At 40.3% G+C, this 12,810-nt stretch overlaps 1 long non-coding RNA gene across 2 annotated transcripts in view; it reads right to left on the bottom strand.

Moving 5' to 3' along the window:
• The window catches only part of LOC133214804 (uncharacterized), a 79,218-nt gene that overhangs the window by 19,612 nt on the left and 46,796 nt on the right, over window positions 1–12,810 (bottom strand). For both annotated transcript variants that reach the window (XR_009726231.1, XR_009726232.1), the window contains exon 2: window positions 618–754. This is a non-coding gene — a long non-coding RNA (uncharacterized LOC133214804). The remainder of the gene's footprint in view (window positions 1–617; window positions 755–12,810) is intronic.

Genomic DNA, 12,810 nt, shown 5'->3' with positions numbered 1-12,810 from the left:
TACATCAAGTGACCAATGGTTTCAGGGGATTAGACTCTCATGGTAATAATTACATATTAATGTAATCAGTAACAGCAAATAGTCATTATTCAGTTGAAATAAAATAGCAGCACATACAATTCTGCATCGCAATGGACATTCAGTTCAGATAAATTGAACTATGCTGAAACTTGGTACCAATATATGACCATTTGGAAGACACTTTTGCTACCTCTACTACCCTGAATAGCATTTTTGAGCACAAACAGGATCAAGCATGGTTTGTCCTGAGGATTTTGCAACTTGGAAAAAGCTTGTAAATAAGAGATATTTATTCGAACTTGGACACAGATAACCTTTTGTCATGCAGATTAACTCCTTTTCAAGCACACGGGACACACTCAGGTTTACATGGTACAGCTCCAGTAAGCAGCTCAAGTCTGAGGTTCCTAGGTTTTCATTTTAAGATAACAGAAGTGCCCTGTGATTTGCTTTGAAACCCTGTTCCACAGCAATACTAATCAGAACGTACTGCAGTTGTGAAACCATGGATTAACAAGGTTTACTCTGTGGCTGACGCTTTCAATTCTAGATTGACCACAAACAGAGGACTGAAAACAGAAACTAAAGATCCTTACCATGCTATTCATTCATCCTCTTGACAGTATGCTCTAGTAAGAAGTGCTGCAGTCAGCTCAGCTGTATATATTTCACTGGCAACTCCTTCAGGGAAACACCCCCACACACAGCTCCATGCTTCACTGGACCTCACAACCTAAATAAATTAATAGAATTTGGATATTAGATTTTTAAGGAAATAAAAGTGCTCCAGAAAATGGTATAAGTGGTTCACCAGACAAACTCACTCTTCTTGTGTCAGAAAAGAACAGGGAACATCTTTGCACTTGTATTTGGGAGGAGATCAAACTACGCTGCCATGACTCTGTGAGATTGCCAATGAACACCAAAAATACTCCAGTTCTACCCAGACAGAAGTCTGTGTTGAATATAGCATTATTACGTGATGCTTAGAGCAGGAACTATAAGCAAAGGATTTAAAGTATATCAACATCAGAGGAAAAACTGGATAGTTCAAAATGCCTCTGTGTCTGATGCTCCCACTTCATCCTGATAGACACCTCTTGATAGAACTCCATCTCACATGCCTCTGAGTACCTTGTGGTGCATGGCAAAGAATCAAATACCACAGAGAACCCAGTCTCTGAGAGAATAAGAGCATCAGGCAGGTGCAAACTAGAGCCCTTCTAAGCAGATTCTGAAACCATATACTGACATTTTTTATATACATAAATTCCTGTTCCTTTATGAAAAAAGATGCGTCAACCTAAAAGTCAAGGGTTTCTAGCAAAATGCTACATTCACAGAAATTTTGTCATCTCTAGTGTGGGAGAACAGACTAAGAGCCTATTCACGCTGTTATTCGTGATGTTGTGCCTTCTAGTCTGTAGTTACTGCTCCCTCAGTCAAGGCAAGTAGCTTAATTAGACTGTACTGCAGTTAAGCAGGAGAGTTCACAAAGCTACTAAATACTTCCCATCTGAGGGGGAGTAACATCCGAATGCCAGCAAGATCATGGACTGAATTTGTGAGCAAACTCAAAGTGGACCAAAACCTCTGCTCATTTATTCTGGTAGAAAACGGGTGGGGGGAAGGTGTGTGGAAGTAATAGAAGGGAGAAAGAGAAGCAGGAACCCATTGGAATTATCTGCTGTCAAAACCAGGAAGAGGCTGAAATGGGAGTATAGCAATGAAAACTAGAGGCAGAAGAAATGGCAGCCAAGAAAGGAGGCAGCAACTCCTATAGCAGAAAACTGCTGTACGAGAAAGTCTGTCTTACTCAAACCCAAAACATTACTTTGCTTTTCATGCAAGAACAACATCAAATATATGGGGGGGGGCCCCCCCACGGCAGCATTATTTTCATTCTTCTTCAGTTCCATGACTTCCTGACACTCATTTGCGTACGCCTCATGAGAGCAGACTGGGGCATGACATTCTGATGCATCATTATAAAGGACAAAGTCTACTGAGTACAAAAATGTCACCAGCACAAGACATCTCACCTCCACTCTCTTCTTGATTAAATAACAATAGAATGAGAGCTGTGTTTGTTCATCAAATAGGGAGAAGGGGAAAAAAAAAGTAGGGATAATTCATCACATCAGTAAAAGTCACTTTAAAACAACATAATACAGGAACAAAGTGTTACAAAGCAGTGCAGCTTGGGGGAAAGTTTGGGGATTGTGGTAGAAGAGTATAAAACGGATGCATAAGTGACAGCATTGCAGGTAGGTTGAGTGTGATGCCATTTCCTCACATAGAATCCTTTCTCTCTGCCCTATAAGGAACTACATATGTGTTATGTTATCACTTCACCTGCCCCTTCTCTCTCTCTCACTTGCTCCTCACTAGCCCTGTTGAGAAAGGTGCAGACTCCTGAGAGTCTGCTGAGGCTGCTCATGGTGCTTACTAAACCCACTCCAACTGCTGTTTTCTGTCCCTTCTTTATTCTCTCCTTGTAGTTCCTTTCAGAAGTTTTTGGCCTTTTCTAGTCCCTTAGAACACAAGCATGATTCAGTCATTCACATTTTAAAGCGCCTGACCTTCAACTGTACTTTAGCCTTCCACTTCAACTCTTCTCTAATACACTTTTTGGTTACTATTTCTATCCCTCACTTGGCATTTCTATGAATTTGTTCTAACCAAGACAAATGACTTCATCTTACTCAAGTCTCAGAAACATCACCCTGCTCCCACTGCCCTGTCCAATAACTCCATCATATGTGACCATGCTGATACTCCTGAAATGTCATCTTTTCTCAATCCTTCTCTCGCTTTTTTTGGTAATTCTTTAACATTATCTTGGGTGGATTTTCCTCACAGATTCTGGCATGGCTCCATATACATAATGACTTTGGCCTTCATTTTTCCTCCCATAGCATTTTCCCAGCTGCAAGCTCACAGTTTGTTAGCAGAGAGAGAGGGGAGCTGAGTCAGATATCCACTCCTCCGCTCTTTGGTTCAACAAAAGAAATTTATATGCATTCAGAAGTCTTTGGCCAACTTTGACTCTCTTGTCTGAACACTTTGGCATAATTTCTTCAAATCAGCAGAGGGTAATTATATTCAGAAATACAAAACAAGGCTCTCAACCACATAGAGATGGTATACTATTAACTTCACAAGAAGTTAAAAAATAGCAACAGAAACTTGCTGATGGAATAGGCAGTAGCGTGAATCAACACCTGAATTATAACAAATTTTCAAGAAAGACTTTGAGTGCTGCTTTCTGCTATGAATAACAACTAGTAGGAGGGTGCAAGGAAGGACTATTCCCAACTAGTTAACATCTCAAATCTACTCTTAACAGTAGACAAAATGAATAAAATGAGTGTCTCTCAATGTACCATTTGTTGTGCATCATAACAGAAAATCATTGAAAATCTTCCATACTTTATTGTCACTTTAATAAAAAGCACAACTTCAGTAAAAAGCAATCACCTTCATTTTTGCAGAAAACAAGACAAATTTTAGGATTGTCAGAGAGAAAAAGAAAATCTTCTGGTGGTTTTAACCGAAAGAGCATAAAGGCGTCATAACAGAGTTAGAAACTATTCAGGCTATGAAGCCTCCTACAATGAGTGTCTCATCCTCACACAGAAGTCATCAGTTCCAGGGGATAAAGCCACAAAATCACTGACATCTCATCCCTACTGAACAACTAGGAAATGATGGAAAAATAATGTAAGACACAACTTCCATGACTTTACAAAGTAGAGAAAGTTCTCTTCATTGTACTTTGGTGAAAATACAGATAACTGTACTTCTGTTCAGCCCTCTATCAAAAACAAGATGAAAAACATTTTGTGAAGCTATCAAGGTCTACAGTGACAGAAAAACCTTGTAATCCACTTACTGAGCTTATCAGAGCAAATAGATTAGTGAAAGTGCATCACTAAATGTCCTAAGAAGCACCAAGAACAGCTACAAAATCTGGAAGCGTAGGGTAATATTCCCCAAAAAGCAGGCTGTAACTCTAAATTCCTTCACAGCGAGGTACTGACCAGCTGCCACTGGGAAAGTTGTTCTTAACATGGTTTTCCAGAGTTCAGTGTGTAGAACAAAAATAACAACCACCTGCTTCTTTTGTACAATGAAATAAAATGGTCATCCTAATTCCTCCAGACAGAATGCAACGTGAGTACAGGACTGCAAAACTTAACCTCCAAGCTCCGATCTGAGGGCTGGTACTCCTTTGCCATTTTACTTAGGAACTTTAGCTACTTAAATGCTCACAACAAAGCAAGGGAAATGATAAATAAATAGCTGATTTTTCTTTTCATTTGCTAATGGCACAAATGGCAATCACTTCAAACTTGGAAATATTCCTCACTGGGAATGAATGATAAATGCAGAGTAACTTTGTCACTGACATAAGAGAACACTGCTTGCATTTTGGTCATCAAATCCAATGGATACTTTCCCAACGGGGTAACAAAGGCTGAGATCAAGGTCCCATTTTCAAAAGTTGATGACACCTTTCCAGATGGCTGCTCAGTGAAGGAAAAAGAAGGACTGATCTTCACTGAGGCAGGAGTCTCAAACTTATGTTCAACAAAGTGCAGCTCGGAACTGTGGGCTGCAAAGAACACAAAATTTATTCAGAGATTGAATAGAGCTTGAGTCTGCCATACTCTTCCTACCCCAATGAGCTTCAAAATCAAACCAAGCTTTTGACCCACTTCTCACCTTACAAAGCAAGCAAGTATGCCTTCCTAATTAACAGCATGTCTTCATTTTCCTTCAAAATCTACTCAAAAGGCTACCTGTTTTCTTGCCAATATGAATATTATGAAAAATAAAAAGAACTTTGGCCTTTGGCTCAGATTCAACAATACTCCAAATATTAAATAAGCCAGGAACTTATGTGAGACAACTTAAAAACCAAACTACTGATTAAGCTCAACAACACAACAAAATATCTTGGTATTATTTATGACACATGTAATTGTTATTCAGATTATATGACGCACTAAAGATATTTATAACAATCACTGATTCATTCCGTTTCTTCTAGATTCAATGCCTAAGAACATGAGAGGTTTGAAAGCGATGCTACCATCAAGATTCTAGGCTGCTGTAGGAATTGTTTTGCTAAAGAGTTAAGAGCTATGTAAGCCTACACATTCAATAAAAACTCCCACAAGGAAAGCCTGCACAAAGTTTCTGAACATCATATTGTAACAAAGCCTGAATAAATTCTGGAACTGTCACCCAGACTCCCATGCTCCCCTGAGCTGAATTGCATCCATTACTTCCCGAGTATCATGGTGACAGTCTAAGAACTCATTTGAAGAAGCTGCCTAAGAATTTGTGTCAAACATCCCTTCTTTCTTTTCCCAACACTTGTATTCCAATAGAAAGGACCTCTTCAGTGAAAGGCCTTAAACCCTCTCTGTGACACTTTTGCTGAGAGCTCACTCCTGTTCCCATTTCAAGCATAAGGCATTTTAGCTGCCTTTATGGAAACTGAGCTAGACTCAGTCCACTTTTATCTTACTTTCCCCTTGGTCTGCTGGCAGCTCACTTTAACCTCCCATATGCCCCTGGCACATCGCGCTGGGGCAACACTGTCTTTCTGAGTGCAGGTCTCTCAGGGCTGACCAAAAGTTAAAGGACAGCATTAAGGGTATTGACCAAATGCCTCTTAAATGCTGATGGGCTTGGGACATTCGCCACCTCTCCAGGAAGCCTGTTCCAGTTTTTGACCACCTCCTTCATAAAGAAATGCTTCATCTGTACAAACTTGGTACTGCTACAGAGATTGAAATACTCTGATGTGCTTGCACATCTACTAGCTTTAAAATGTATTTTAAAAGATACACCTCAAGGCCACCCTCAAAATCAGAGATCACAGTATCACAGTATGTTAGAGATTGGAAGGGACCTCAAAAGATCATCTAGTCCAATCCCCCTGCCGGAGCAGGAACACCTAGATAAGGTTACACAGGAACGTGTCCGGGCGGGTTTTGAATGTCTCCAGAGAAGGAGACCCCACAACCCCCCTGGGCAGCCTGTTCCAGTGTTCTGTCACCCTCACTAAGAAGAAGTTTCTTCTCAAGTTTAAGTGGAACCTCTTGTGTTCCAGTTTGTACCCATTGCCCCTTGTCCTATCATTGTTTGCCACTGAGAAGAGCCTGGCTCCATCCTCGTGACACTCCCCCTTTATATATTTATATACACTAATAAGGTCACCCCTCAATCTCCTCTTCTCCAAACTATAGAGACCCAGCTCCCTCAGTCTTTCCTCATAAGGGAGATAAACAAACAACAGAAAATTAAAAAAACTATGAAAAATACCATGGGGCAGAACACAGCTATGTTTTTAGTTGCTTGCATAGAACTTCCTAGTACGAAGAGAAAGGCAAGTCAGAAGTGTAGTAATGCTTCAACATGTGAAGAACTGAATCATGCCTCTCTCTGTACATAAACATGCATGCATTACACTAAAACAAAGGACTATTTAAACATCAAAATTGGCTCAGACATATAACGTTCTGAAAGTGATCTGAGCCCTCTAGTGATGAAGAAAATTAGTGAAGTGTCCACTCTGCTCCCTTCAGTAAAGAAATGTTTCTGATTATGCTTAAAGATGAAGTGACAGTAACACTTTGGTCCCTCCTTAAGTTACATCCTTGTATTTTTTCATATGCTAAAACCTAAACTAACACCACAGCTGAGTCACACATGAATCATGTAGAATTTATTATTTTTTTTCTTGATATTAGATATTGTTTCCTTTCTGGGAAGTGTTATGACCCCATTGCTATGCTAATTATTTAAATCCACTAATTGGTTATGAATTTCTAGTTCCTTTCCAGTGATATTTCATGTTTTCTCCCATGAATAAAATGAAGTTTTATGAAAGGAACAAACTAACTTAACATGAGCGCTGGCCACACAGATTAACAAACAGATATTTTCTTCTCACCCTGTTTTCCAGCTCACTTTACTGTCTCACATTCATATTATTGACCTCAGTCCAAATGAAGTAAACCAGTTGCCTTTTAAATGTTTTTAAGCAAAACAACCCTCCCTCCACAAGTTTCTACCACTCTGCGGCATTATACATCATCTCAGATCACATCAGCATATGGTAAATTCTGGTCTGTAGGAAAGACTTGTTTTAAGCTGGCCTGGCCAGCATCCGTGGGTCCAGGACAGCCTTGGCAACCCAGAGGGGCGTAGCTAGACCCCTAGCCTGCCCACCACTGAGCCACAGTGAGCCGTGTTTGCTGCAGAGACACCTATGCAGCATCCCACATCCCAGTCGCCTTTACCAACCAGCTCACAAGTCCTCCCTTCAGAAAACCTGCTCTTTGAGAACAAGCTTTCAGCTACAGCACATGGGTGAATGATCCGTGCTCCATGTCAGAGGCAGAGGATGCTTAGGGCCACACTCATAGCTCCATAAGTGCCTCCAAGGTTAGTATTAGCTGAAGGTCTTTCAGCAGCTCAGTTTCAGAGTTAAGCATTTACTGCTAAAGTCTCACTTGAACATTCATTTTAATCAGTTCCAAAGTGATTAGTAGCACACATTTAAATAGAAGCAGAGACTTCCCAAAATCCCGAACTGAGACCTCAAGAAGAGCAAAGATAGAAATATTTGAGATAAGGGGAAAAAATCCAAAACTTCTGGCACAGCAAGCATTGCCATCAATAACTCAATTAACACAGGAGTAACAATTCAGATTAAAGTCAGACAAGATACATAGCTTCTGGTGATATTTTTAGTCAACACACAGAACACACAGAAAATAAGCGTGCACCAGAAATTTTGAAGAATACAAGGATACAGACCCTTTAAAATACTTTGCACTGTTTGAAGACTAACCTATGTAAAATAGGCTTTGGTTAGACGCTGGAAATTCGTCACTTTCACTCCTTTTAGAGCACCCTAGAGGACAACTTCCTGTGCGTAAACAAACACTTATTCCTGGCTAGTCCTTGGTGATAACTAATAGGAGCCCCCATTAACCACCTGGAAAAAGATAATAATGACTTGTTTAGACTAGACCTCATTAATTAGCAGCACTGCTAAGATGAACAGTTAAATGCTAAGTAGTAAAAAAAAAACAACAAACAAAAATCGAACAAAAAAGGAGGAAGGTGGCCAGCACATGAGGTGGACTTTAAGCTCTGCCTGCTACGAGAAGTACTGCAGCAAAACAGGATGCTAAATTAGTTTCAAGATGCACCACATGCAGCGGTGCATGAAATTATTTCTTATGGTGTGCTGCATAGATCCACCCCCTGTGGGAATGCAAACCTCAAACAGAGATAGCCACAGAAAAAGGACTGTTTGCAGGGGATGTTCAAATCAAGATGCCTGAAGGCACAGGGCACGTGAATTTCACTAACTGCTTTATTCCTGAAACATGTTTAAAATATCAGTAGTGGTGGGTTTAAGTTTAGATGAGCTTCTATGTCTGGATTTCTTCCTTACAACACAGACTGCACAGCTAGATTTCAAATATATATTAGAACTTTAAATCATTTTCCTACTGTGCTACTGCACTGATGGGTCAGGCAAAAACGCATTTTTTCCACAGTCATAAAGTAGTAGCGAAATGAAAGTCCATCAAGAAGAGAACATATTAAAACCACCTCCCAGCAAACTATGAATGGTTTTTTTTACATTGTCTTATTGAAGAAAAAAACTGCATACTTGCCCTGTTCTTGATGCGAGCTGCTCTTACTGCGTAGGCAACGTACTTCAGGGAGAAGTGGGTAGCTGTTTATGGGAACATTCATTTCTGAGATCCATACAACCACCACCTTTATCTTCCCACAACAGCCCAACCACAGTTTGTAACACCAGGGAAAACTGTGATGCAAGGGTTGACTGGAGTGAGAGCCAATTCAAGCCAGGGGACATGGGAGTTCTGCTCCCCATCCCTCCACAACCTGCAGCCTCATCCACACCAACATAAGGTCTCATCTTCACAACTACCATTTCTTTTTTCTTTCTCTTTGCTGTTAGGATGGCAAAAAGCTTACAGACGCTAAGCTGGCAAAGGACAGGCATGATTTGTAAAGCAGTACCACCTCCACACACCTTAAAAAAGCAGTGCAGATGTGAATCTGGAGACAGACCTGAGCTGGTATCTTTAATGGCAATGGGCTACACTTGAGTTTATGTTCATTCAGTAGCCTGCATGCCAACTTGTGCTGCCTAATACAAACATACCCTTGCTTCCACTGCTGGTCTGAATCCTTGCTGTGCCAACTCTACAACTTCTAGTGTTGTGATTGCCAGGCACTAATTGACACCATTTTCCTCATTAAAGCCATTTTCAGCAATGTCATGTACTGTCCTTTTTCACTGCCATTTCCAGATATGAACAGCACCTTTTTTTAGCATATGTAAGCATAACATCCCAACCAACCAGATATGAATATCTCTTTGTTCTTGGAACAGTTGCTGTATTTAACAAAAAATGTGACTTCTCAAATGAAGCAGGAAGAGTGGGTTTTTTCTCCTCACAGATTGGGCTATGCTGGCAGATAACCCAAGAAACTCCCCTTTTTTCTGATTTTTCAATTCAACTGAAGGTTAAAAGTGCCTGCAGGGGAGTTGTTGATCAAATTTAAATCAAAGCAGCAAATGAGAGAGTTGAAGAGGGAGGACACAGCACAGGCCCATCACACCAGGAGCTCATCAGACTTCACATTCTTCCCTTGAGGCCTCACATAAATTCTGTCCGGTTGTTAACTACGTGTGGAGTAATGATCCCAGCTCTACTGATGTCACTTCTCTGTGTAGAAACTGAAGCTAGGGCCAATCCTAGTCAGAAAATATCCAAATGGGACCTACACAGGTAGAATCAGTTAGATTGAGGGCAGCCCTAAGGCCAAGCCTTAACAGCAGGTGCTTTGATGCCCCATGTTCTTGCATGGCCATGCAAAAGTAGGACACAGCAGTAGCCTGGAGGTTGGGGAGCTCAAGAGGTTTAGTCCAGATGGTCCTTTGGGCTATTAACTTGTTTTAATGGATTAGGAGAGAAGCCAGCAGAGTGTTACCACCCACTCCCCATCAGTCAGAAATTGTCCAGCAGCAAATAGAGGCCAGGGAAAGAGTGACCAGAAGTGAAACAAAACAGAGAAAGAGCAGAAGGCTTCTTGCAGCACCTCAGACACAGATGGAGTGCTCTGAAATGTAATGTATGTTTTGGAATGTATATTCAGTCTGACAAAGACTAAAGATTTGGGCAATAGAGCCCCATCTTCCTAAATCACAAGAACTTAGAGCTAAAGGGTGAAATTCAGGATTAAGTCTACCTGTTAACGCAGAAAAAGCTGATGACTCAAATCATACAACGGTAAAGCAGTGCAATAAAGTCACCGGTTATGCTAATCTTTTTACATCCTCTTATCTGCTTAGAATGATGTATGAAAACACAACAATCTCCAGCATAGTTAGACCTTGGGAGGCCCTTCACTATTACATTTAATTTAAAAGTTTTAAAATGCTAATTAATAAACTCATCCACTTAACTATATTATTATAACCGAGATAAACCTCTTGTTTGTAAAGGAAGGTCTAGCAAGATAGCAGTATTAAGTGACAGGCATGAGAGATTAATTTCTAAAGCATTCCTTAATGTCTGACAAACTTTAGACATTAAGGCTGGCTGTGCAGTAGCTCAAACTGTGCTCAGCTTGGGCATGTGCCAGCTAAAGGCTCCCTACTATCCAGCAGCCCATTTTCCAAATTCGAACAAGGTGTGCTTCAATTCTTTCAAGCAACCACAGAAAACTTTTGCTGAGCACTGTTGATTAAATAAGCTTTTCTAAATCCTTTTGTATTCTGGATACTTTACTCATACGCATATGGCCAGTAACTCTGAGAAAACTAAGCACATGCTATCCTGCCAGGGAAGTGGGAAAGAGTCAAGATGTAATAGGGCACAGATCTACCTGCATTTAAACCTGTTACAAAACCTCCAATCCAGTGGACAGGTTTAGACTAATCAACCTCATATTCACCATGGTGAAATTCTTTGCATTTTCCTACTGCCCCCAGGAACTCAAAGTTGTTAATGTGGGATATCCTATAGCACACACACACACACAAAGTTTAGACACTATAGCATAACAAAGCACACTAAATGACTCCACTAATGACTCTGCCCCTGAACTCTCTCACAAAGCTTTTTGAAATTCAAGCCAGAATCTTATAGATCTAGTTCAGAAGACCTGACTATAGTCATTCCACTTTTGCTATTGCTAAGGAGGAAGCTTCTGAGCTTCTTGGTGACATTGCAGAGGAAAACATTTCCAGTGATACAAGATTTCACAAAAACTTACAACCTGATGGTATTTTGCAAGAAAAAGTGGGAAAGTAATTACTAGCATACTTTTTAAAGGGAATTTGACCAGAATTATATACAGCATACAATATTATGCAACATTGATTATTTTTTCATTACAGCAGGTTTTCTCCAAGACACTTAATTTGCAGCATTTCTGACAGCCCTGGGAGCAGGCTTAGTCCTCACTGCAGTCCAGAAAAAAGATACTGCTTATGTTGGAAGCAAACAGCAAGTGTTGATTTTGTTTGTTTTTAAATACTTGCCTAAAAAAGCCTTCCAGGCACAAGCAAATCCTCTACATTTTAACACTGCTTTTTGCAAGAATAGATGGCAATACCTCTCCTTCCATAACCGAGTTTGTACACAGGAGCTAAGTCCTGGGAGGACTGACCTCACCTCCCAGGTTTTCATCCTGGAAAGAAACTCTTTGGATTTCTTTATTTAAAATAAACAACCAAAACCTCAGAAACCAAAACAAGAAAGCTGTCAAAACGTGCTGTGATAAAAACCAATGGAAAACACCCGTTTATGCAATTCTGTAAAAAGAAGCAACTATCGCTCTGACTCAGAAATGCACACTGAGACAGAGATGCTGAGCATGCTCACACAACAGGTAAGCAAAGGACTTGGACAGTCAATAAATATCAGGCTCCATTCAGAAACCAGCTTAGCATTAGCAAAGACTAAACAAAGCTTTTCATAATACTGCTCCACAGGATGTGTACAGATGCATGTCTCAACAAATAATGGATTTTTGTTCTTCATGACAAGTTCTATGCTTCCAAGATGAGGGTGATAAATTAGTTAAAAGCTCAAAGCAGCCAGAGAACTGAAAGATGCAAGATTCTTCAAGATGCTGTGACTCTTCAAGAAGCAGCGTTAAAGCTTATGCCAGCAGCTCTTGCCAAACACAAGTGCAATTAACCAAAGTGAATCTGTAAGAATCTGCAGGGAAAATAAAAAGGGGCAGGAAGATAACGAGACAGGAAAAGGCTCATCAGATCTCAGGTCTGAACTATGAGACAGCACAAAATAGGATGGTCATGTAGCAGAAAGGAAAAGGACCATTGAGCAAAACAGAACATGAGTAGAGAGGGTAAATGGATACAGAAACATAGTAATAAACAAAACAGGTCAGTGAATGTACAAGTGTTTTCAAAACCTTAAGCATGTATCACAGAGAACATAGGAAAACAAGGCATCTATGTGAGAGCATATCCAAGCGGAAACCAAAACTAAGAGGAAGAGATAACTAGTGATAGGACAACAGCAGATTTTCTCCCTTAAAGATAGTGAGTCTGTATGTTCCCAGAAAATGTTAGGAGGTTTTCAGAATTGGCAGGCTTACTTAGACACCCTTCAGTCATCAGATCATGGAACATCATATTAAGACATCAAGAAATAAAGGAGGACAGAATGGGAGGAGACAGTTGTC

The sequence above is a fragment of the Neopsephotus bourkii genome, unplaced genomic scaffold, assembly GCF_033783945.1.
Source record: "Neopsephotus bourkii isolate Nb327-2 ecotype Australia unplaced genomic scaffold, CSIRO-AGI_Nbou_v1 NB_936, whole genome shotgun sequence".
Taxonomy (NCBI): Eukaryota; Metazoa; Chordata; class Aves; order Psittaciformes; family Psittacidae; genus Neopsephotus; species Neopsephotus bourkii.
This window is presented reverse-complemented; position numbering and strand designations above follow the sequence as displayed.